Raw genomic sequence first — 22,421 nt, forward strand, 5'->3', positions numbered from 1 at the left:
TTTTAATAAAAAATATCACAAAATTCTTCTAAGTCCCTCGGGAAGAGGGAAAGACGCGCACGTTCATTTTCAGAGCTCCTAGACCTTCCTATAAGAAGTTAGCCAAAAAGTAGCTTCGAAAAACGCTTAGGTTAAGTTTCAGAGTTGCTTCTAATGTACCAAAGCTGGACTTAGACATAATTTCACTTTCACAACATTATGGCTGGTTGGAGACAGTCCGAACCACAAGTTCCGGGTCCATGGTTCTGGGCGTATACTGGGGGGACGGGGACGACTCCCATTAACCTCTGACTATACCGGGGATACGTTTATCACAATGCCTTTCTGGTCTGTGCTGAAGCAGGGCATTCTGGCAGCCAAGTGGCTTGACCTTTATTAGTGAGCCTGGTTACCCCCTCTCGGAACTACAGACTTAGAAATCGCCAGCTCATATACAGTGCATAAAATATATTTATATATATACCCTTATACACCATTTTAATAAAAAATATCACAAAATTCTTCTAAGTCCCTGGGGAAGAGTGAAAGACGCGCACGTTCATTTTCAGAGCTCTTAGACCTTCCTATAAGAAGTTAGCCAAAAAGTAGCTTCGAAAAACGCTTAGGTTAAGTTTCAGAGTTGCTTCTAATGTACCAAAGCTGGACTTAGACATAATTTCACTCTCACAACATTATGGCTGGTTGGAGACAGTCCGAACCACAAGTACCGGGTCCATGGTTCTGGGCGTATACTGGGGGGACGGGGACGACTCCCATTAACCTCTGACTATACCGGGGATACGTTTATCACAATGCCTTTCTGGTCTGTGCTGAAGCAGGGCATTCTGGCAGCCAAGTGTCTTGACCTTTATTAGTGAGCCTGGTTACCCCCTCTCGGAACCACAGACTTAGAAATCGCCAGCTCATATACAGTGCATAAATTATATTTATATATATACCCTTATACACCATTTTAATAAAAAATATCACAAAATTCTTCTAAGTCCCTGGGGAAGAGTGAAAGACGCGCACGTTCATTTTCAGAGCTCCTAGACCTTCCTATAAGAAGTTAGCCAAAAAGTAGCTTCGAAAAACGCTTAGGTTAAGTTTCAGAGTTGCTTCTAATGTACCAAAGCTGGACTTAGACATAATTTCACTCTCACAACATTATGGCTGGTTGGAGACAGTCCGAACCACAAGTACCGGGTCCATGGTTCTGGGCGTATACTGGGGGGACGGGGACGACTCCCATTAACCCCTGACTATACCGGGGATACGCTTATCACAATGCCTTTCTGGTCTGTGCTGAAGCAGGGCATTCTGGCAGCCAAGTGGCTTGACCTTTATTAGTGAGCCTGGTTACTCCCTCTCGGAACTACAGACTTAGAAATCGCCAGCTCATATACAGTGCATAAATTATATTTATATATATACCCTTATACACCATTTTAATAAAAAAAATCACAAAATTCTTCTAAGTCCCTCGGGAAGAGTGAAAGACGCGCACGTTCATTTTCAGAGCTCCTAGACCTTCCTATAAGAAGTTAGCCAAAAAGTAGCTTCGAAAAACGCTTAGGTTAAGTTTCAGAGTTGCTTCTAATGTACCGAAGCTGGACTTAGACATAATTTCACTCTCACAACATTATGGCTGGTTGGAGACAGTCCGAACCACAAGTACCTGGTCCATGGTTCTGGGCGTATACTGGGGGGACGGGGACGACTCCCATTAACCCCTGACTATACCGGGGATACGCTTATCACAATGCCTTTCTGGTCTGTGCTGAAGCAGGGCATTCTGGCAGCCAAGTGGCTTGACCTTTATTAGTGAGCCTGGTTACCCCCTCTCGGAACCACAGACTTAGAAATCGCCAGCTCATATACAGTGCATAAAATATATTTATATATATACCCTTATACACCATTTTAATAAAAAAATATCACAAAATTCTTCTAAGTCCCTGGGGAAGAGTGAAAGACGCGCACGTTCATTTTCAGAGCTCTTAGACCTTCCTATAAGAAGTTAGCCAAAAAGTAGCTTCGAAAAACGCTTAGGTTAAGTTTCAGAGTTGCTTCTAATGTACCAAAGCTGGACTTAGACATAATTTCACTCTCACAACATTATGGCTGTTTGGAGACAGTCCGAACCACAAGTACCGGGTCCATGGTTCTGGGCGTATACTGGGGGGACGGGGACGACTCCCATTAACCCCTGACTATACCGGGGATACGCTTATCACAATGCCTTTCTGGTCTGTGCTGAAGCAGGGCATTCTGGCAGCCAAGTGGCTTGACCTTTATTAGTGAGCCTGGTTACTCCCTCTCGGAACTACAGACTTAGAAATCGCCAGCTCATATACAGTGCATAAATATATATTTTTATATATACCCTTATACACCATTTTAATAAAAAATATCACAAAATTCTTCTAAGTCCCTCGGGAAGAGTGAAAGACGCGCACGTTCATTTTCAGAGCTCTTAGACCTTCCTATAAGAAGTTAGCCAAAAAGTAGCTTCGAAAAACGCTTAGGTTAAGTTTCAGAGTTGCTTCTAATGTACCAAAGCTGGACTTAGACATAATTTCACTCTCACAACATTATGGCTGGTTGGAGACAGTCCGAACCACAAGTTCCGGGTCCATGGTTCTGGGCGTATACTGGGGGGACGGGGGGGACTCCCATTAACCTCTGACTATACCGGGGATACGTTTATCACAATGCCTTTCTGGTCTGTGCTGAAGCAGGGCATTCTGGCAGCCAAGTGGCTTGACCTATTTTAGTGAGCCTGGTTACCCCCTCTCGAAACCACAGAAATAGAAATCGCCAGCTCATATACAGTGCATAAAATATATTTATATATATACCCTTATACACCATTTTAATAAAAAAATATCACACAATTCTTCTAAGTCCCTCGGGAAGAGTTAAAGACGCGCACGTTCATTTTCAGAGCTCCTAGACCTTCCTATAAGAAGTTAGCCAAAAAGTAGCTTCGAAAAACGCTTAGGTTAAGTTTCAGAGTTGCTTCTAATGTACCAAAGCTGGACTTAGACATAATTTCACTCTCACAACATTATGGCTGGTTGGAGACAGTCCGAACCACAAGTACCGGGTCCATGGTTCTGGGCGTATACTGGGGGGACGGGGACGACTCCCATTAACCCCTGACTATACCGGGGATACGCTTATCAAAATGCCTTTCTGGTCTGTGCTGAAGCAGGGCATTCTGGCAGCCAAGTGGCTTGACCTTTATTAGTGAGCCTGGTTACTCCCTCTCGGAACCACAGACTTAGAAATCGCCAGCTCATATACAGTGCATAAATTATATTTATATATATACCCTTATACACCATTTTAATAAAAAATATCACAAAATTCTTCTAAGTCCCTGGGGAAGAGTGAAAGACGCGCACGTTCATTTTCAGAGCTCTTAGACCTTCCTATAAGAAGTTAGCCAAAAAGTAGCTTCGAAAAACGCTTAGGTTAAGTTTCAGAGTTGCTTCTAATGTACCAAAGTTGGACTTAGACATAATTTCACTCTCACAACATTATGGCTGGTTGGAGACAGTCCGAACCACAAGTTCCGGGTCCATGGTTCTGGGCGTATACTGGGGGGACGGGGGGGACTCCCATTAACCTCTGACTATACCGGGGATACGTTTATCACAATGCCTTTCTGGTCTGTGCTGAAGCAGGGCATTCTGGCAGCCAAGTGGCTTGACCTATTTAAGTGAGCCTGGTTACCCCCTCTCGAAACCACAGAAATAGAAATCGCCAGCTCATATACAGTGCATAAAATATATTTATATATATACCCTTATACACCATTTTAATAAAAAAATATCACAAAATTCTTCTAAGTCCCTCGGGAAGAGTTAAAGACGCGCACGTTCATTTTCAGAGCTCCTAGACCTTCCTATAAGAAGTTAGCCAAAAAGTAGCTTCGAAAAACGCTTAGGTTAAGTTTCAGAGTTGCTTCTAATGTACCAAAGCTGGACTTAGACATAATTTCACTCTCACAACATTATGGCTGGTTGGAGACAGTCCGAACCACAAGTACCGGGTCCATGGTTCTGGGCGTATACTGGGGGGACGGGGACGACTCCCATTAACCCCTGACTATACCGGGGATACGCTTATCAAAATGCCTTTCTGGTCTGTGCTGAAGCAGGGCATTCTGGCAGCCAAGTGGCTTGACCTATTTTAGTGAGCCTGGTTACCCCCTCTCGAAACCACAGAAATAGAAATCGCCAGCTCATATACAGTGCATAAAATATATTTATATATATACCCTTATACACCATTTTAATAAAAAAATATCACAAAATTCTTCTAAGTCCCTCGGGAAGAGTTAAAGACGCGCACGTTCATTTTCAGAGCTCCTAGACCTTCCTATAAGAAGTTAGCCAAAAAGTAGCTTCGAAAAACGCTTAGGTTAAGTTTCAGAGTTGCTTCTAATGTACCAAAGCTGGACTTAGACATAATTTCACTCTCACAACATTATGGCTGGTTGGAGACAGTCCGAACCACAAGTACCGGGTCCATGGTTCTGGGCGTATACTGGGGGGACGGGGACGACTCCCATTAACCCCTGACTATACCGGGGATACGCTTATCAAAATGCCTTTCTGGTCTGTGCTGAAGCAGGGCATTCTGGCAGCCAAGTGGCTTGACCTTTATTAGTGAGCCTGGTTACTCCCTCTCGGAACCACAGACTTAGAAATCGCCAGCTCATATACAGTGCATAAATTATATTTATATATATACCCTTATACACCATTTTAATAAAAAATATCACAAAATTCTTCTAAGTCCCTGGGGAAGAGTGAAAGACGCGCACGTTCATTTTCAGAGCTCTTAGACCTTCCTATAAGAAGTTAGCCAAAAAGTAGCTTCGAAAAACGCTTAGGTTAAGTTTCAGAGTTGCTTCTAATGTACCAAAGTTGGACTTAGACATAATTTCACTCTCACAACATTATGGCTGGTTGGAGACAGTCCGAACCACAAGTTCCGGGTCCATGGTTCTGGGCGTATACTGGGGGGACGGGGGGGACTCCCATTAACCTCTGACTATACCGGGGATACGTTTATCACAATGCCTTTCTGGTCTGTGCTGAAGCAGGGCATTCTGGCAGCCAAGTGGCTTGACCTATTTAAGTGAGCCTGGTTACCCCCTCTCGAAACCACAGAAATAGAAATCGCCAGCTCATATACAGTGCATAAAATATATTTATATATATACCCTTATACACCATTTTAATAAAAAAATATCACAAAATTCTTCTAAGTCCCTCGGGAAGAGTTAAAGACGCGCACGTTCATTTTCAGAGCTCCTAGACCTTCCTATAAGAAGTTAGCCAAAAAGTAGCTTCGAAAAACGCTTAGGTTAAGTTTCAGAGTTGCTTCTAATGTACCAAAGCTGGACTTAGACATAATTTCACTCTCACAACATTATGGCTGGTTGGAGACAGTCCGAACCACAAGTACCGGGTCCATGGTTCTGGGCGTATACTGGGGGGACGGGGACGACTCCCATTAACCCCTGACTATACCGGGGATACGCTTATCAAAATGCCTTTCTGGTCTGTGCTGAAGCAGGGCATTCTGGCAGCCAAGTGGCTTGACCTTTATTAGTGAGCCTGGTTACCCCCTCTCGGAACCACAGACTTAGAAATCGCCAGCTCATATACAGTGCATAAAATATATTTATATATATATACCCTTATACACCATTTTAATAAAAAATATCACAAAATTCTTCTAAGTCCCTGGGGAAGAGTGAAAGACGCGCACGTTCATTTTCAGAGCTCCTAGACCTTCCTATAAGAAGTTAGCCAAAAAGTAGCTTCGAAAAACGCTTAGGTTAAGTTTCAGAGTTGCTTCTAATGTACCAAAGCTGGACTTAGACATAATTTCACTTTCACAACATTATGGCTGGTTGGAGACAGTCCGAACCACAAGTTCCGGGTCCATGGTTCTGGGCGTATACTGGGGGGACGGGGACGACTCCCATTAACCTCTGACTATACCGGGGATACGTTTATCACAATGCCTTTCTGGTCTGTGCTGAAGCAGGGCATTCTGGCAGCCAAGTGGCTTGACCTTTATTAGTGAGCCTGGTTACCCCCTCTCGGAACTACAGACTTAGAAATCGCCAGCTCATATACAGTGCATAAAATATATTTATATATATACCCTTATACACCATTTTAATAAAAAATATCACAAAATTCTTCTAAGTCCCTGGGGAAGAGTGAAAGACGCGCACGTTCATTTTCAGAGCTCTTAGACCTTCCTATAAGAAGTTAGCCAAAAAGTAGCTTCGAAAAACGCTTAGGTTAAGTTTCAGAGTTGCTTCTAATGTACCAAAGCTGGACTTAGACATAATTTCACTCTCACAACATTATGGCTGGTTGGAGACAGTCCGAACCACAAGTACCGGGTCCATGGTTCTGGGCGTATACTGGGGGGACGGGGACGACTCCCATTAACCTCTGACTATACCGGGGATACGTTTATCACAATGCCTTTCTGGTCTGTGCTGAAGCAGGGCATTCTGGCAGCCAAGTGTCTTGACCTTTATTAGTGAGCCTGGTTACCCCCTCTCGGAACCACAGACTTAGAAATCGCCAGCTCATATACAGTGCATAAATTATATTTATATATATACCCTTATACACCATTTTAATAAAAAATATCACAAAATTCTTCTAAGTCCCTGGGGAAGAGTGAAAGACGCGCACGTTCATTTTCAGAGCTCCTAGACCTTCCTATAAGAAGTTAGCCAAAAAGTAGCTTCGAAAAACGCTTAGGTTAAGTTTCAGAGTTGCTTCTAATGTACCAAAGCTGGACTTAGACATAATTTCACTCTCACAACATTATGGCTGGTTGGAGACAGTCCGAACCACAAGTACCGGGTCCATGGTTCTGGGCGTATACTGGGGGGACGGGGACGACTCCCATTAACCCCTGACTATACCGGGGATACGCTTATCACAATGCCTTTCTGGTCTGTGCTGAAGCAGGGCATTCTGGCAGCCAAGTGGCTTGACCTTTATTAGTGAGCCTGGTTACTCCCTCTCGGAACTACAGACTTAGAAATCGCCAGCTCATATACAGTGCATAAATTATATTTATATATATACCCTTATACACCATTTTAATAAAAAAAATCACAAAATTCTTCTAAGTCCCTCGGGAAGAGTGAAAGACGCGCACGTTCATTTTCAGAGCTCCTAGACCTTCCTATAAGAAGTTAGCCAAAAAGTAGCTTCGAAAAACGCTTAGGTTAAGTTTCAGAGTTGCTTCTAATGTACCGAAGCTGGACTTAGACATAATTTCACTCTCACAACATTATGGCTGGTTGGAGACAGTCCGAACCACAAGTACCGGGTCCATGGTTCTGGGCGTATACTGGGGGGACGGGGACGACTCCCATTAACCCCTGACTATACCGGGGATACGCTTATCACAATGCCTTTCTGGTCTGTGCTGAAGCAGGGCATTCTGGCAGCCAAGTGGCTTGACCTTTATTAGTGAGCCTGGTTACCCCCTCTCGGAACCACAGACTTAGAAATCGCCAGCTCATATACAGTGCATAAAATATATTTATATATATACCCTTATACACCATTTTAATAAAAAAATATCACAAAATTCTTCTAAGTCCCTGGGGAAGAGTGAAAGACGCGCACGTTCATTTTCAGTGCTCTTAGACCTTCCTATAAGAAGTTAGCCAAAAAGTAGCTTCGAAAAACGCTTAGGTTAAGTTTCAGAGTTGCTTCTAATGTACCAAAGCTGGACTTAGACATAATTTCACTCTCACAACATTATGGCTGTTTGGAGACAGTCCGAACCACAAGTACCGGGTCCATGGTTCTGGGCGTATACTGGGGGGACGGGGACGACTCCCATTAACCCCTGACTATACCGGGGATACGCTTATCACAATGCCTTTCTGGTCTGTGCTGAAGCAGGGCATTCTGGCAGCCAAGTGGCTTGACCTTTATTAGTGAGCCTGGTTACTCCCTCTCGGAACTACAGACTTAGAAATCGCCAGCTCATATACAGTGCATAAATATATATTTTTATATATACCCTTATACACCATTTTAATAAAAAATATCACAAAATTCTTCTAAGTCCCTCGGGAAGAGTGAAAGACGCGCACGTTCATTTTCAGAGCTCTTAGACCTTCCTATAAGAAGTTAGCCAAAAAGTAGCTTCGAAAAACGCTTAGGTTAAGTTTCAGAGTTGCTTCTAATGTACCAAAGCTGGACTTAGACATAATTTCACTCTCACAACATTATGGCTGGTTGGAGACAGTCCGAACCACAAGTTCCGGGTCCATGGTTCTGGGCGTATACTGGGGGGACGGGGGGGACTCCCATTAACCTCTGACTATACCGGGGATACGTTTATCACAATGCCTTTCTGGTCTGTGCTGAAGCAGGGCATTCTGGCAGCCAAGTGGCTTGACCTATTTTAGTGAGCCTGGTTACCCCCTCTCGAAACCACAGAAATAGAAATCGCCAGCTCATATACAGTGCATAAAATATATTTATATATATACCCTTATACACCATTTTAATAAAAAAATATCACAAAATTCTTCTAAGTCCCTCGGGAAGAGTTAAAGACGCGCACGTTCATTTTCAGAGCTCCTAGACCTTCCTATAAGAAGTTAGCCAAAAAGTAGCTTCGAAAAACGCTTAGGTTAAGTTTCAGAGTTGCTTCTAATGTACCAAAGCTGGACTTAGACATAATTTCACTCTCACAACATTATGGCTGGTTGGAGACAGTCCGAACCACAAGTACCGGGTCCATGGTTCTGGGCGTATACTGGGGGGACGGGGACGACTCCCATTAACCCCTGACTATACCGGGGATACGCTTATCAAAATGCCTTTCTGGTCTGTGCTGAAGCAGGGCATTCTGGCAGCCAAGTGGCTTGACCTTTATTAGTGAGCCTGGTTACCCCCTCTCGGAACCACAGACTTAGAAATCGCCAGCTCATATACAGTGCATAAAATATATTTATATATATACCCTTATACACCATTTTAATAAAAAATATCACAAAATTCTTCTAAGTCCCTGGGGAAGAGTGAAAGACGCGCACGTTCATTTTCAGAGCTCCTAGACCTTCCTATAAGAAGTTAGCCAAAAAGTAGCTTCGAAAAACGCTTAGGTTAAGTTTCAGAGTTGCTTCTAATGTACCAAATTTGGACTTAGACATAATTTCACTTTCACAACATTATGGCTGGTTGGAGACAGTCCGAACCACAAGTTCCGGGTCCATGGTTCTGGGCGTATACTGGGGGGACGGGGACGACTCCCATTAACCTCTGACTATACCGGGGATACGTTTATCACAATGCCTTTCTGGTCTGTGCTGAAGCAGGGCATTCTGGCAGCCAAGTGGCTTGACCTTTATTAGTGAGCCTGGTTACCCCCTCTCGGAACTACAGACTTAGAAATCGCCAGCTCATATACAGTGCATAAAATATATTTATATATATACCCTTATACACCATTTTAATAAAAAATATCACAAAATTCTTCTAAGTCCCTGGGGAAGAGTGAAAGACGCGCACGTTCATTTTCAGAGCTCTTAGACCTTCCTATAAGAAGTTAGCCAAAAAGTAGCTTCGAAAAACGCTTAGGTTAAGTTTCAGAGTTGCTTCTAATGTACCAAAGCTGGACTTAGACATAATTTCACTCTCACAACATTATGGCTGGTTGGAGACAGTCCGAACCACAAGTACCGGGTCCATGGTTCTGGGCGTATACTGGGGGGACGGGGACGACTCCCATTAACCTCTGACTATACCGGGGATACGTTTATCACAATGCCTTTCTGGTCTGTGCTGAAGCAGGGCATTCTGGCAGCCAAGTGGCTTGACCTTTATTAGTGAGCCTGGTTACTCCCTCTCGGAACTACAGACTTAGAAATCGCCAGCTCATATACAGTGCATAAATTATATTTATATATATACCCTTATACACCATTTTAATTAAAAAAATCACAAAATTCTTCTAAGTCCCTCGGGAAGAGTGAAAGACGCGCACGTTCATTTTCAGAGCTCCTAGACCTTCCTATAAGAAGTTAGCCAAAAAGTAGCTTCGAAAAACGCTTAGGTTAAGTTTCAGAGTTGCTTCTAATGTACCGAAGCTGGACTTAGACATAATTTCACTCTCACAACATTATGGCTGGTTGGAGACAGTCCGAACCACAAGTACCGGGTCCATGGTTCTGGGCGTATACTGGGGGGACGGGGACGACTCCCATTAACCCCTGACTATACCGGGGATACGCTTATCACAATGCCTTTCTGGTCTGTGCTGAAGCAGGGCATTCTGGCAGCCAAGTGGCTTGACCTTTATTAGTGAGCCTGGTTACCCCCTCTCGGAACCACAGACTTAGAAATCGCCAGCTCATATACAGTGCATAAAATATATTTATATATATACCCTTATACACCATTTTAATAAAAAAATATCACAAAATTCTTCTAAGTCCCTCGGGAAGAGTTAAAGACGCGCACGTTCATTTTCAGAGCTCCTAGACCTTCCTATAAGAAGTTAGCCAAAAAGTAGCTTCGAAAAACGCTTAGGTTAAGTTTCAGAGTTGCTTCTAATGTACCAAAGCTGGACTTAGACATAATTTCACTCTCACAACATTATGGCTGGTTGGAGACAGTCCGAACCACAAGTACCGGGTCCATGGTTCTTGGCGTATACTGGGGGGACGGGGACGACTCCCATTAACCCCTGACTATACCGGGGATACGCTTATCACAATGCCTTTCTGGTCTGTGCTGAAGCAGGGCATTCTGGCAGCCAAGTGGCTTGACCTTTATTAGTGAGCCTGGTTACTCCCTCTCGGAACTACAGACTTACTGTAGAAATCGCCAGCTCATATACAGTGCATAAATTATATTTATATATATACCCTTATACACCATTTTAATAAAAAATATCACAAAATTCTTCTAAGTCCCTGGGGAAGAGTGAAAGACGCGCACGTTCATTTTCAGAGCTGCTAGACCTTCCTATAAGAAGTTAGCCAAAAAGTAGCTTCGAAAAACGCTTAGGTTAAGTTTCAGAGTTGCTTCTAATGTACCAAAGCTGGACTTAGACATAATTTCACTCTCACAACATTATGGCTGGTTGGAGACAGTCCGAACCACAAGTACCGGGTCCATGGTTCTGGGCATATACTGGGGGGACGGGGACGACACCCATTAACCCCTGACTATACCTGGGATACGCTTATCACAATGCCTTTCTGGTCTGTGCTGAAGCAGGGCATTCTGGCAGCCAAGTGGCTTGACATTTATTAGTGAGCCTGGTTACCCCCTCTCGGAACCACAGACTTAGAAATCGCCAGCTCATATACAGTGCATAAAATATATTTATATATATACCCTTATACACCATTTTAATAAAAAAAATCACAAAATTCTTCTAAGTCCCTCGGGAAGAGTGAAAGACGCGCACGTTCATTTTCAGAGCTCCTAGACCTTCCTATAAGAAGTTAGCCAAAAAGTAGCTTCGAAAAACGCTTAGGTTAAGTTTCAGAGTTGCTTCTAATGTACCGAAGCTGGACTTAGACATAATTTCACTCTCACAACATTATGGCTGGTTGGAGACAGTCCGAACCACAAGTACCGGGTCCATGGTTCTGGGCGTATACTGGGGGGACGGGGACGACTCCCATTAACCCCTGACTATACCGGGGATACGCTTATCACAATGCCTTTCTGGTCTGTGCTGAAGCAGGGCATTCTGGCAGCCAAGTGGCTTGACCTTTATTAGTGAGCCTGGTTACTCCCTCTCGGAACTACAGACTTAGAAATCGCCAGCTCATATACAGTGCATAAATTATATTTATATATATACCCTTATACACCATTTTAATAAAAAATATCACAAAATTCTTCTACGTCCCTCGGGAAGAGTGAAAGACGCGCACGTTCATTTTCAGAGCTCTTAGACCTTCCTATAAGAAGTTAGCCAAAAAGTAGCTTCGAAAAACGCTTAGGTTAAGTTTCAGAGTTGCTTCTAATGTACCAAAGCTGGACTTAGACATAATTTCACTCTCACAACATTATGGCTGGTTGGAGACAGTCCGAACCACAAGTACCGGGTCCATGGTTCTGGGCGTATACTGGGGGGACGGGGACGACTCCCATTAACCCCTGACTATACCGGGGATACGCTTATCACAATGCCTTTCTGGTCTGTGCTGAAGCAGGGCATTCTGGCAGCCAAGTGGCTTGACCTTTATTAGTGAGCCTGGTTACTCCCTCTCGGAACCACAGACTTAGAAATCGCCAGCTCATATACAGTGCATAAATTATATTTATATATATACCCTTATACACCATTTTAATAAAAAATATCACAAAATTCTTCTAAGTCCCTGGGGAAGAGTGAAAGACGCGCACGTTCATTTTCAGAGCTCTTAGACCTTCCTATAAGAAGTTAGCCAAAAAGTAGCTTCGAAAAACGCTTAGGTTAAGTTTCAGAGTTGCTTCTAATGTACCAAAGCTGGACTTAGACATAATTTCACTCTCACAACATTATGGCTGGTTGGAGACAGTCCGAACCACAAGTTCCGGGTCCATGGTTCTGGGCGTATACTGGGGGGACGGGGACGACTCCCATTAACCTCTGACTATACCGGGGATACGTTTATCACAATGCCTTTCTGGTCTGTGCTGAAGCAGGGCATTCTGGCAGCCAAGTGGCTTGACCTATTTTAGTGAGCCTGGTTACCCCCTCTCGAAACCACAGAATTAGAAATCGATAGCTCATATACAGTGCATAAAATATATTTATATATATACCCTTATACACCATTTTAATAAAAAAATATCACAAAATTCTTCTAAGTCCCTCGGGAAGAGTTAAAGACGCGCACGTTCATTTTCAGAGCTCCTAGACCTTCCTATAAGAAGTTAGCCAAAAAGTAGCTTCGAAAAACGCTTAGGTTAAGTTTCAGAGTTGCTTCTAATGTACCAAAGCTGGACTTAGACATAATTTCACTCTCACAACATTATGGCTGGTTGGAGACAGTCCGAACCACAAGTACCGGGTCCATGGTTCTGGGCGTATACTGGGGGGACGGGGACGACTCCCATTAACCCCTGACTATACCGGGGATACGCTTATCACAATGCCTTTCTGGTCTGTGCTGAAGCAGGGCATTCTGGCAGCCAAGTGGCTTGACCTTTATTAGTGAGCCTGGTTACTCCCTCTCGGAACTACAGACTTAGAAATCGCCAGCTCATATACAGTGCATAAATTATATTTATATATATACCCTTATACACCATTTTAATAAAAAATATCACAAAATTCTTCTAAGTCCCTGGGGAAGAGTGAAAGACGCGCACGTTCATTTTCAGAGCTGCTAGACCTTCCTATAAGAAGTTAGCCAAAAAGTAGCTTCGAAAAACGCTTAGGTTAAGTTTCAGAGTTGCTTCTAATGTACCAAAGTTGGACTTAGACATAATTTCACTCTCACAACATTATGGCTGGTTGGAGACAGTCCGAACCACAAGTACCGGGTCCATGGTTCTGGGCATATACTGGGGGGACGGGGACGACTCCCATTAACCCCTGACTATACCGGGGATACGCTTATCACAATGCCTTTCTGGTCTGTGCTGAAGCAGGGCATTCTGGCAGCCAAGTGGCTTGACCTTTATTAGTGAGCCTGGTTACCCCCTCTCGGAACCACAGACTTAGAAATCGCCAGCTCATATACAGTGCATAAAATATATTTATATATATACCTTTATACACCATTTTAATAAAAAAAATCACAAAATTCTTCTAAGTCCCTCGGGAAGAGTGAAAGACGCGCACGTTCATTTTCAGAGCTCCTAGACCTTCCTATAAGAAGTTAGCCAAAAAGTAGCTTCGAAAAACGCTTAGGTTAAGTTTCAGAGTTGCTTCTAATGTACCGAAGCTGGACTTAGACATAATTTCACTCTCACAACATTATGGCTGGTTGGAGACAGTCCGAACCACAAGTACCGGGTCCATGGTTCTGGGCGTATACTGGGGGGACGGGGACGACTCCCATTAACCCCTGACTATACCGGGGATACGCTTATCACAATGCCTTTCTGGTCTGTGCTGAAGCAGGGCATTCTGGCAGCCAAGTGGCTTGACCTTTATTAGTGAGCCTGGTTACTCCCTCTCGGAACTACAGACTTAGAAATCGCCAGCTCATATACAGTGCATAAATTATATTTATATATATACCCTTATACACCATTTTAATAAAAAATATCACAAAATTCTTCTAAGTCCCTGGGGAAGAGTGAAAGACGCGCACGTTCATTTTCAGAGCTGCTAGACCTTCCTATAAGAAGTTAGCCAAAAAGTAGCTTCGAAAAACGCTTAGGTTAAGTTTCAGAGTTGCTTCTAATGTACCAAAGTTGGACTTAGACATAATTTCACTCTCACAACATTATGGCTGGTTGGAGACAGTCCGAACCACAAGTACCGGGTCCATGGTTCTGGGCATATACTGGGGGGACGGGGACGACTCCCATTAACCCCTGACTATACCGGGGATACGCTTATCACAATGCCTTTCTGGTCTGTGCTGAAGCAGGGCATTCTGGCAGCCAAGTGGCTTGACCTTTATTAGTGAGCCTGGTTACCCCCTCTCGGAACCACAGACTTAGAAATCGCCAGCTCATATACAGTGCATAAAATATATTTATATATATACCTTTATACACCATTTTAATAAAAAAAATCACAAAATTCTTCTAAGTCCCTCGGGAAGAGTGAAAGACGCGCACGTTCATTTTCAGAGCTCCTAGACCTTCCTATAAGAAGTTAGCCAAAAAGTAGCTTCGAAAAACGCTTAGGTTAAGTTTCAGAGTTGCTTCTAATGTACCGAAGCTGGACTTAGACATAATTTCACTCTCACAACATTATGGCTGGTTGGAGACAGTCCGAACCACAAGTACCGGGTCCATGGTTCTGGGCATATACTGGGGGGACGGGGACGACTCCCATTAACCCCTGACTATACCGGGGATACGCTTATCACAATGCCTTTCTGGTCTGTGCTGAAGCAGGGCATTCTGGCAGCCAAGTGGCTTGACCTTTATTAGTGAGCCTGGTTACCCCCTCTCGGAACCACAGACTTAGAAATCGCCAGCTCATATACAGTGCATAAAATATATTTATATATATACCCTTATACACCATTTTAATATAAAATATCACAAAATTCTTCTAAGTCCCTGGGGAAGAGTGAAAGACGCGCACGTTCATTTTCAGAGCTCCTAGACCTTCCTATAAGAAGTTAGCCAAAAAGTAGCTTCGAAAAACGCTTAGGTTAAGTTTCAGAGTTGCTTCTAATGTACCAAAGCTGGACTTAGACATAATTTCACTCTCACAACATTATGGCTGGTTGGAGACAGTCCGAACCACAAGTACCGGGTCCATGGTTCTGGGCGTATACTTTGGGGATGGGGACGACTCCCATTAACCCCTGACTATACCGGGGATACGCTTATCACAATGCCTTTCTGGTCTGTGCTGAAGCAGGGCATTCTGGCAGCCAAGTGGCTTGACCTTTATTAGTGAGCCTGGTTACCCCCTCTCGGAACCACAGACTTAGAAATCGCCAGCTCATATACAGTGCATAAAATATATTTATATATATACCTTTATACACCATTTTAATAAAAAAAATCACAAAATTCTTCTAAGTCCCTCTGGAAGAGTGAAAGACGCGCACGTTCATTTTCAGAGCTCCTAGACCTTCCTATAAGAAGTTAGCCAAAAAGTAGCTTCGAAAAACGCTTAGGTTAAGTTTCAGAGTTGCTTCTAATGTACCGAAGCTGGACTTAGACATAATTTCACTCTCACAACATTATGGCTGGTTGGAGACAGTCCGAACCACAAGTACCGGGTCCATGGTTCTGGGCATATACTGGGGGGACGGGGACGACTCCCATTAACCCCTGACTATACCGGGGATACGCTTATCACAATGCCTTTCTGGTCTGTGCTGAAGCAGGGCATTCTGGCAGCCAAGTGGCTTGACCTTTATTAGTGAGCCTGGTTACCCCCTCTCGGAACCACAGACTTAGAAATCGCCAGCTCATATACAGTGCATAAAATATATTTATATATATACCCTTATACACCATTTTAATATAAAATATCACAAAATTCTTCTAAGTCCCTGGGGAAGAGTGAAAGACGCGCACGTTCATTTTCAGAGCTCCTAGACCTTCCTATAAGAAGTTAGCCAAAAAGTAGCTTCGAAAAACGCTTAGGTTAAGTTTCAGAGTTGCTTCTAATGTACCAAAGCTGGACTTAGACATAATTTCACTCTCACAACATTATGGCTGGTTGGAGACAGTCCGAACCACAAGTACCGGGTCCATGGTTCTGGGCGTATACTTTGGGGATGGGGACGACTCCCATTAACCCCTGACTATACCGGGGATACGCTTATCACAATGCCTTTCTGGTCTGTGCTGAAGCAGGGCATTCTGGCAGCCAAGTGGCTTGACCTTTATTAGTGAGCCTGGTTACCCCCTCTCGGAACCACAGACTTAGAAATCGCCAGCTCATATACAGTGCATAAAATATATTTATATATATACCCTTATACACCATTTTAATAAAAAAATATCACAAAATTCTTCTAAGTCCCTCGGGAAGAGTGAAAGACGCGCACGTTCATTTTCAGAGCTCCTAGACCTTCCTACAGTATAAGAAGTTAGCCAAAAAGTAGCTTCGAAAAACGCTTAGGTTAAGTTTTAGAGTTGCTTCTAATGTACCAAAGCTGGACTTAGACATAATTTCACTCTCACAACATTATGGCTGGTTGGAGACAGTCCGAACCACAAGTACCGGGTCCATGGTTCTGGGCATATACTGGGGGGACGGGGACGACTCCCATTAACCCCTGACTATACCGGGGATACGCTTATCACAATGCCTTTCTGGTCTGTGCTGAAGCAGGGCATTCTGGCAGCCAAGTGGCTTGACCTTTATTAGTGAGCCTGGTTACCCCCTCTCGGAACCACAGACTTAGAAATCGCCAGCTCATATACAGTGCATAAAATATATTTATATATATATACCCTTATAGCACATTTTAATAAAAAAATATCACAAAATTCTTCTAATTCCCTCGGGAAGAGTTAAAGACGCGCACGTTCAATTTCAGAGCTCCTAGACCTTCCTATAAGAAGTTAGCCAAAAAGTAGCTTCGAAAAACGCTTAGGTTAAGTTTCAGTGTTGCTTCTAATGTACCAAAGCTGGACTTAGACATAATTTCACTCTCACAACATTATGGCTGGTTGGAGACAGTCCGAACCACAAGTACCGGGTCCATGGTTCTGGGCGTATACTGGGGGGACGGGGACGACTCCCATTAACCCCTGACTATACCGGGGATACGCTTATCACAATGCCTTTCTGGTCTGTGCTGAAGCAGGGCATTCTGGCAGCCAAGTGGCTTGACCTTTATTAGTGAGCCTGGTTACTCCCTCTCGGAACTACAGACTTAGAAATCGCCAGCTCATATACAGTGCATAAATTATATTTATATATATACCCTTATACACCATTTTAATAAAAAATATCACAAAATTCTTCTAAGTCCCTGGGGAAGAGTGAAAGACGCGCACGTTCATTTTCAGAGCTCCTAGACCTTCCTATAAGAAGTTAGCCAAAAAGTAGCTTCGAAAAACGCTTAGGTTAAGTTTCAGAGTTGCTTCTAATGTACCAAAGCTGGACTTAGACATAATTTCACTCTCACAACATTATGGCTGGTTGGAGACAGTCCGAACCACAAGTACCGGGTCCATGGTTCTGGGCGTATACTGGGGGGACGGGGACGACTCCCATTAACCCCTGACTATACCGGGGATACGCTTATCACAATGCCTTTCTGGTCTGTGCTGAAGCAGGGCATTCTGGCAGCCAAGTGGCTTGACCTTTATTAGTGAGCCTGGTTACTCCCTCTCGGAACTACAGACTTAGAAATCGCCAGCTCATATACAGTGCATAAATTATATTTATATATATACCCTTATACACCATTTTAATAAAAAATATCACAAAATTCTTCTAAGTCCCTGAGGAACAGTGAAAGACGCGCACGTTCATTTTCAGAGCTCCTAGACCTTCCTATAAGAAGTTAGCCAAAAGCTAGCTTCGAAAAACGCTTAGGTTAAGTTTCAGAGTTGCTTCTAATGTACCAAAGCTGGACTTAGACATAATTTCACTCTCACAACATTATGGCTGGTTGGAGACAGTCCGAACCACAAGTACCGGGTCCATGGTTCTGGGCATATACTGGGGGGACGGGGACGACTCCCATTAACCCCTGACTATACCGGGGATACGCTTATCACAATGCCTTTCTGGTCTGTGCTGAAGCAGGGCATTCTGGCAGCCAAGTGGCTTGACCTTTATTAGTGAGCCTGGTTACCCCCTCTCGGAACCACAGACTTAGAAATCGCCAGCTCATATACAGTGCATAAAATATATTTATATATATACCCTTATACAACATTTTAATAAAAAAATATCACAAAATTCTTCTAAGTCCCTCGGGAAGAGTTAAAGACGCGCACGTTCAATTTCAGAGCTCCTAGACCTTCCTATAAGAAGTTAGCCAAAAAGTAGCTTCGAAAAACGCTTAGGTTAAGTTTCAGAGTTGCTTCTAATGTACCAAAGCTGGACTTAGACATAATTTCACTCTCACAACATTATGGCTGGTTGGAGACAGTCCGAACCACAAGTACCGGGTCCATGGTTCTGGGCATATACTGGGGGGACGGGGACGACTCCCATTAACCCCTGACTATACCGGGGATACGCTTATCACAATGCCTTTCTGGTCTGTGCTGAAGCAGGGCATTCTGGCAGCCAAGTGGCTTGACCTTTATTAGTGAGCCTGGTTACCCCCTCTCGGAACCACAGACTTAGAAATCGCCAGCTCATATACAGTGCATAAAATATATTTATATATATACCCTTATACACCATTTTAATAAAAAATATCACAAAATTCTTCTAAGTCCCTGGGGAAGAGTGAAAGAAGCGCACGTTCATTTTCAGAGCTCCTAGACCTTCCTATAAGAAGTTAGCCAAAAAGTAGCTTCGAAAAACGCTTAGGTTAAGTTTCAGAGTTGCTTCTAATGTACCAAAGCTGGACTTAGACATAATTTCACTCTCACAACATTATGGCTGGTTGGAGACAGTCCGAACCACAAGTACCGGGTCCATGGTTCTGGGCATATACTGGGGGGACGGGGACGACTCCCATTAACCCCTGACTATACCGGGGATACGCTTATCACAATGCCTTTCTGGTCTGTGCTGAAGCAGGGCATTCTGGCAGCCAAGTGGCTTGATCTTTATTAGTGAGCCTGGTTACCCCCTCTCGGAACCACAGACTTAGAAATCGCCAGCTCATATACAGTGCATAAAATATATTTATATATATACCCTTATACACCATTTTAATAAAAAATATCACAAAATTCTTCTAAGTCCCTGGGGAAGAGTGAAAGACGCGCACGTTCATTTTCAGAGCTCCTAGACCTTCCTATAAGAAGTTAGCCAAAAAGTAGCTTCGAAAAACGCTTAGGTTAAGTTTCAGAGTTGCTTCTAATGTACCAAAGCTGGACTTAGACATAATTTCACTCTCACAACATTATGGCTGGTTGGAGACAGTCCGAACCACAAGTACCGGGTCCATGGTTCTGGGCGAATACTGGGGGGACGGGGACGACTCCCATTAACCCCTGACTATACCGGGGATACGCTTATCACAATGCCTTTCTGGTCTGTGCTGAAGCAGGGCATTCTGGCAGCCAAGTGGCTTGACCTTTATTAGTGAGCCTGGTTACCCCCTCTCGGAACCACAGACTTAGAAATCGCCAGCTCATATACAGTGCATAAAATATATTTATATATATACCCTTATAGCACATTTTAATAAAAAAATATCACAAAATTCTTCTAAGTCCCTCGGGAAGAGTTAAAGACGCGCACGTTCAATTTCAGAGCTCCTAGACCTTCCTATAAGAAGTTAGCCAAAAAGTAGCTTCGAAAAACGCTTAGGTTAAGTTTCAGTGTTGCTTCTAATGTACCAAAGCTGGACTTAGACATAATTTCACTCTCACAACATTATGGCTGGTTGGAGACAGTCCGAACCACAAGTACCGGGTCCATGGTTCTGGGCGTATACTGGGGGGACGGGGGGGACTCCCATTAACCCCTGACTATACCGGGGATACGCTTATCACAATGCCTTTCTGGTCTGTGCTGAAGCAGGGCATTCTGGCAGCCAAGTGGCTTGACCTTTATTAGTGAGCCTGGTTACTCCCTCTCGAAACTACAGACTTAGAAATCGCCAGCTCATATACAGTGCATAAATTATATTTATATATATACCCTTATACACCATTTTAATAAAAAATATCACAAAATTCTTCTAAGTCCCTGGGGAAGAGTGAAAGACGCGCACGTTCATTTTCAGAGCTCCTAGACCTTCCTACACTGGCGACACACTTTATTCGAGCTCGGCTAGTCCCACGAATTCGGGTATACCCGGGTGTATTGAGGTTTGTGACTGTTTTCTGCCCGAGTGCATTGAGGTATTTTCCAAGCAGGGATTGAAGCATTTTATTCCCGCTGGCTGCAATACTGCACAGTATATATATATATATACTGCATTACAATTCATGAATTTATGTAATCTGGTAGACACGCGAAGCATTGCAGCCTATTAAATCCTAATCATTATCATTTAACAGATCAGCCGCCCGTCAGCCAGGCACGAACCCAGGCTGGGAAGGCAAACGCAACGGGGCTTGTCAGAGGTGAGGAGCGGCGCATTCCAGGTATCTGCCAGGTACATACTGGGTATTTGCTCGAATAAAGTGTGTCGGTGCAGTATAAGAAGTTAGCCAAAAAGTAGCTTCGAAAAACGCTTAGGTTAAGTTTCAGAGTTGCTTCTAATGTACCAAAGCTGGACTTAGACATAATTTCACTCTCACAACATTATGGCTGGTTGGAGACAGTCCGAACCACAAGTACCGGGTCCATGGTTCTGGGCATATACTGGGGGGACGGGGACGACTCCCATTAACCCCTGACTATACCGGGGATACGCTTATCACAATGCCTTTCTGGTCTGTGCTGAAGCAGGGCATTCTGGCAGCCAAGTGGCTTGACCTTTATTAGTGAGCCTGGTTACCCCCTCTCGGAACCACAGACTTAGAAATCGCCAGCTCATATACAGTGCATAAAATATATTTATATATATACCCTTATAGCACATTTTAATAAAAAAAAAACACAAAATTCTTCTAAGTCCCTCGGGAAGAGTTAAAGACGCGCACGTTCAATTTCAGAGCTCCTAGACCTTCCTATAAGAAGTTAGCCAAAAAGTAGCTTCGAAAAACGCTTAGGTTAAGTTTCAGTGTTGCTTCTAATGTACCAAAGCTGGACTTAGACATAATTTCACTCTCACAACATTATGGCTGGTTGGAGACAGTCCGAACCACAAGTACCGGGTCCATGGTTCTGGGCGTATACTGGGGGGACGGGGGGGACTCCCATTAACCCCTGACTATACCGGGGATACGCTTATCACAATGCCTTTCTGGTCTGTGCTGAAGCAGGGCATTCTGGCAGCCAAGTGGCTTGACCTTTATTAGTGAGCCTGGTTACCCCCTCTCGGAACCACAGACTTAGAAATCGCCAGCTCATATACAGTGCATAAAATATATTTATATATATACCCTTATAGCACATTTTAATAAAAAAATATCACAAAATTCTTCTAAGTCCCTCGGGAAGAGTTAAAGACGCGCACGTTCAATTTCAGAGCTCCTAGACCTTCCTATAAGAAGTTAGCCAAAAAGTAGCTTCGAAAAACGCTTAGGTTAAGTTTCAGTGTTGCTTCTAATGTACCAAAGCTGGACTTAGACATAATTTCACTCTCACAACATTATGGCTGGTTGGAGACAGTCCGAACCACAAGTACCGGGTCCATGGTTCTGGGCGTATACTGGGGGGACGGGGGGGACTCCCATTAACCCCTGACTATACCGGGGATACGCTTATCACAATGCCTTTCTGGTCTGTGCTGAAGCAGGGCATTCTGGCAGCCAAGTGGCTTGACCTTTATTAGTGAGCCTGGTTACTCCCTCTCGAAACTACAGACTTAGAAATCGCCAGCTCATATACAGTGCATAAATTATATTTATATATATACCCTTATACACCATTTTAATAAAAAATATCACAAAATTCTTCTAAGTCCCTGGGGAAGAGTGAAAGACGCGCACGTTCATTTTCAGAGCTCCTAGACCTTCCTATAAGAAGTTAGCCAAAAAGTAGCTTCGAAAAACGCTTAGGTTAAGTTT

The sequence above is a fragment of the Ascaphus truei genome, chromosome 3, assembly GCF_040206685.1.
Source record: "Ascaphus truei isolate aAscTru1 chromosome 3, aAscTru1.hap1, whole genome shotgun sequence".
Lineage (NCBI taxonomy): Eukaryota > Metazoa > Chordata > Amphibia > Anura > Ascaphidae > Ascaphus > Ascaphus truei.